This window comes from Octopus bimaculoides, chromosome 20 (genome assembly GCF_001194135.2).
Source record: "Octopus bimaculoides isolate UCB-OBI-ISO-001 chromosome 20, ASM119413v2, whole genome shotgun sequence".
Classification (NCBI taxonomy): domain Eukaryota; kingdom Metazoa; phylum Mollusca; class Cephalopoda; order Octopoda; family Octopodidae; genus Octopus; species Octopus bimaculoides.
The window spans coordinates 1,141,999-1,146,829 of record NC_069000.1 but is presented as its reverse complement, the minus strand read 5'-3'; the positions used below and the strand labels follow the sequence as shown (position 1 = coordinate 1,146,829).

The following is a 4,831-nucleotide window of genomic DNA, read 5'->3' as shown; positions in this document are numbered from 1 at the left end:
AATTATTTGTCTGTTTCAAAAATCAGGCATAACTTTGCGATCGGTTGCTTTACATCACCGTTCTTCGTCTTGAGTTTACTTGGTAGAGTGTGTCTTACCAATAGATTGCTTGTTTATAACACATTCACAAATATTATGTTGGGCTTTGCGTCTGGGCGTAATCTGAGAGCTGAACAGGTCTGATCCTTTGTTATTTGCATGGCTGCCTCTGCGTAGTTGTTTGTGTACCAGATCAAGGGGGAAAAATTACCCGTGGGGGGAAAATTACCCGTCCCGGACCCCAGTAATGAACTCATTTGCATACAGCCAATCAGAGCTTACCTTGACCTTGTCAAGTCAACAATTTTGGCATTCAAAATGGCAACCTCTGATCGCCATAAGGATCTTGTATTGCGCTCTCAATCAGATGCTAATATCATCGATACTGAACAGACAGGCTGGTTAGCGGTAAGTTTGAATTATTATAGCAATAAAATGTAATGTTTTTGACGAATATGAATGTAGGGAAACTGCTTGAAGGTCTTATAAATACACATTGATTCATTGATACGAATTATGGACGTGTGAGTGTTTTGTTAATGTATCTTTGGTTGACCGAGTCCCACATGTGCATTTTCTTGTGGTCTTCAGCGAAAAACGAGTTTTATTCATTTTATGAGCTTTTGTATAAAAACAAAACAAAAAAATAGTCACGACAATGAGTGAGTGCTATTATATTATTGGTAGTAATTATAGATCTATTTATTATAATTATCGTATTTAATTCTATGACACTATTCTATAGAGCTCTGATTGGCTGCATGCAAATGAGTTCATAACTGGGGTCCAGAACTCTCGGGGGAAAAAAATTTCGCACCTGGGGTGGCCCTTCCGTTTGCCGCCCCCGGACCTCACAAAAATTAATTTCCTACAGCAGACCCCCAAAGTGCCCCCCCCTCCAGTGTATAAGAGTCATTATTTTCGTCTCTAATCTCTTTTAGACGAATGGAAAACTCTTCAGCCAACATCTAAACAGCATATGCACGATATCGTAAAACTGATTTGGGAAACGAAGCGTGCACAGATTTCCACTCACTTTCCGTAAAGAACACATTTTCTCCCTGTGGACTACTATTAGCTTGGTCCACCAAAAGCTGAATGATCTTTAGATGTCTAAGAGAAAAACTAGGGTTGGTCTGACAAGAACTAGGGGTCCATCGCACCTAAAGTGATCTTTCAGAAGGTTCGCGTGCATTTACTGCCAGACAATCCTTGACTCTAATACTGGGCTCATCGACCCTTTAACGGGGATCGTTTTGTCCGATTTGAGTCCATAGCAACCATTATTAAGCAGGGAGGAGACACCGGCTTAGTCAGCGACGCCTCGACCATGTACGGGTTGTACAGAATGACTGTTGGACGGTCAATGCGACCGGACATAAACACACACACACACACACACACATATATATAGAGAGAGAGGTAGATAGATGCTTTTCTCCAGACTGTTTCCTCCTCTCTAGACTTTCTTCTTCTCTCTCTGACGAAGAGCCAGTGCTCGAAACGTCATTTCCACACTGAGCGTCAATCTAATATAGTCACTGTGAACATCTAATTGACTTTTGTTGTTGTTTTTTCTGTTTGGAAATTTTTTATTTGCCTCCCCCACCCCATGTATACATATATAATCCCAGCAACAGTTACTATCAGCCATCAGGCGAAAATCGAGTAGACTCATTCATTTTATATAAATAATAAGCATACCTTTCCAATCTACTCCAAGTATTGAGTTTTGTTTCAAATGTTTGTACCACACACACATATACACATATACACATATACACATATACACATATACACATATACACATATACACATATACACACGTATGTATATATTCGGTCATATGACTGCGACCATGCTGGAGTATATACATACATGCATATATATGTGTGTGTGTGTGTACTTGTTTTGTATGCTGTTATAGCTGGAAATTGGTCCATTCCGTCGTTTTTCTTTTCTGTATACACGCATCTTTGTACATATGCGCGCGCGCGTGTAATAGATACGATATATGTACATATATACATTCATACATATATATACACGTGTGAGACTGAAGAGGATGAAAGATATGCGATGAGGGGTGGGGAAAAGATCAGATTATTTCCAGCTCGTTTTAACTACCGCCACCACCATCACATTGAAAGATGCTTCTCTCTCTCTCTCTCTACGCCACTTATATTTATTACAAGCAAAGAAGCGAGAAAGAAACAAAGACATATATACCAGAAGGAAAGAAAGAAGTAAACAAAGAATGATATATAAGGGAAATAGAGAGGAGGAAAATGGAAATCACAACGAAATAACAGAAAACGAAGACAAAAAATAGCCGCTGTCTTTTGTATCTCACTTGAAATAAAACATCGCCGAGATCGTTCTTTCCCCCGAATTGTTAGTTATGTGTGTGTGTGCGTGAGTGTGCATGTTTGTGTATGCATGTATGTGTCTATATAGAGAGAGACACATACTATCAATCAGAATTTTTAGTAAGTTGCAGTACATTTTCTTTTCTTTTTCCTTTCTTTCTTTCGTCTTTTATTATTCAACTCTTTATTTCACTTCCATTTTCTTTTTTCGTCGATTTTTCTCTATGGTTTTTCTCTTTTCGTTTCTCCGTTCCACAATTTCATGATTTCTTTTGTTTCAGCGGCAAACACATTGGTGTATATAAAGAACCAGCTTTACGACGTGACACTCTCCCTAACACCCTACCTAGTAATGCATACCGACGAGGTTTCAAATCGCCTCTGAAACTCACTCGTATTTTGACGCCTTGTTTTTTCGTCTCCTTTCCAGCTTTCGTCGTCATCGTTATTGTAAACCTCGATTTAAAGCCTTCTAGTCGTAGCCACACCATTCTATCTTTTTAGTGGGTGCACACACACACACACACAAATATGGGGCTTGTATATATATAAAACTATACTGTGTTCCCTATTTAAGATGCTATGATATGATGAGGGTAGGGGAGTATTTAGCTGGTATTTCTACCAGGTCGAGTGATTGCTAGAGGGTCCTCTGTTTCGTTAATAATCGTGGGCAAAGCATGAACATCACAAACTCCCACTTCTGTTGTCTTTTCATGCCGCTACCCTCCAATTAAAAAAAACAACTCAAGTTTCACTAAGGAATAAAGAAGTTTCTTTCTTCCTTTTTTTCTCTCGAGATATTTTAATCAGTTCTTATCGTTTTACGAATTAACAGTCGTTCTAATTAGACAACACACACACACACACGTGCGCGCAAGCATACACACATGCACATATACATACAATGAAACACACCACACACAATTTCTATTTTAACGATTTCTCCCCATTCTCCATTATTTCACTCAAAACACTTATGTTAGTATGTATATATGTGGGAGGGGGGAGATGGGTAGATAGGTGGGGGTTGTAGGTATTATGCGTGAATGTATGTGTATATGTATATATACATATCTATCTATATATGTGTGTATGTATGTATATATACACACATATATATATATATACACACACATACACATATATGGAGACTTGTAAGTATATATTCATATATATATATAAACAAATGAACACTTACATACATATATGCGTATATGTGTAAGTGTATGTATATAGAGATGCACACGGCCATGTACGCACGTACTACACAGAGGCAAAATAATAGTGAAAGTATTAAAAATGAAGGGAAAAAAATGTGAGGCAGAGATAAGCAGAGAAATGAAGAGATGAAAAGGGAGAGAGAGAGTGGGAAGAGTGATAGACAGAAAAATGACAAGGGGGGGAGGAGAGAAAAAAGGAAGTGTGAATAAAGGGATGGCGAAAACAAAGAGAAAAATAGAGAAATTGAAAGAGAAGAAGACAGTAAGAGAGAGAGAGAGAGTCAGTCTGAGAAAACAAGATGGAAGAACTGCGTGCGTCTGTGCTTATGTTTGTGCATGTGTGTGAGCGTGCCTTTGTGTCTATGTGGGCGTGCGTCTGTGTGTGTGTGTGTCCGCGCACGCTCGCACATTTGTATATGCGTGTGTGTGGGCGCGTATGTGCGAGTGTGTATGTACCCCAACAGAATGTGAAAGTAATAGAGAGAGATGGAAAGGATAAGAGAGGAAGAGTTAAAGAGAAAAAAACCCTCGGAATAAGTTGAGATATTGGTGGGGTGCTGAAGCTAAATGTGGGGGGGATATTTTTTCCTCATCTTTAATGAAGACACAAACAAAGAAAGAGGAGTTTCCATCGTTTCCAGTTCTCCCCCTCCCCCCACTGCTTTTATTACGTCTCTGCCAAAACGAAGATATTCCTGGAGAGTAATTCCTCAACATGTCCGTGATTGAAGAGGTTTTTCTGGTGATGGGGTAGAAGTGTATGAAATGAAAGAAAAACCCGGCTCTCCTTGCTTGCTGGGTGGGGGTGGGGGGAAATACCCTTCTAATTCTCGCCTTCTCTTTCATTCTATAGTTCTTCCTTTCAATGTCTTATTCACTAGTCCTTTCCCCTCCAAGACTCTATTGCCTTTATTTTCCGCCCCCTTTTTTTTTTTCACTTTTCATATACTTTCTCTCTCTGATTTTTAATCATACAAATATACAGACATATACACTTATAAAGAGAGAGAGAGATAAATAGATAGATAGATAGACATCCCCAATCTCTCTGTATCTCTCTCACTTTTTACATAAATCTCTCTGGCTCTGAGGCACCAGTTCCATTCTCAGAAAGAAGCCTACCCTCTGTCATATCTCTTTTATGTGTCTCTGTATCTGTAGACTTCCTCCCATATATATATATATATATATATATATATA

The 4,831-nt window shown here is 38.9% G+C and overlaps 1 protein-coding gene across 1 annotated transcript in view; it reads left to right on the top strand.

Moving 5' to 3' along the window:
• Positions 1-350: 350 nt before the first annotated feature.
• The window catches only part of LOC106877549 (uncharacterized), an 86,724-nt gene continuing 82,243 nt past the window's right edge, over positions 351-4,831 (top strand). Inside the window, exon 1 of the mRNA XM_052975259.1 lies at positions 351-447. The gene's annotated coding sequence lies outside the window, so the exon portion shown is untranslated. The remainder of the gene's footprint in view (positions 448-4,831) is intronic.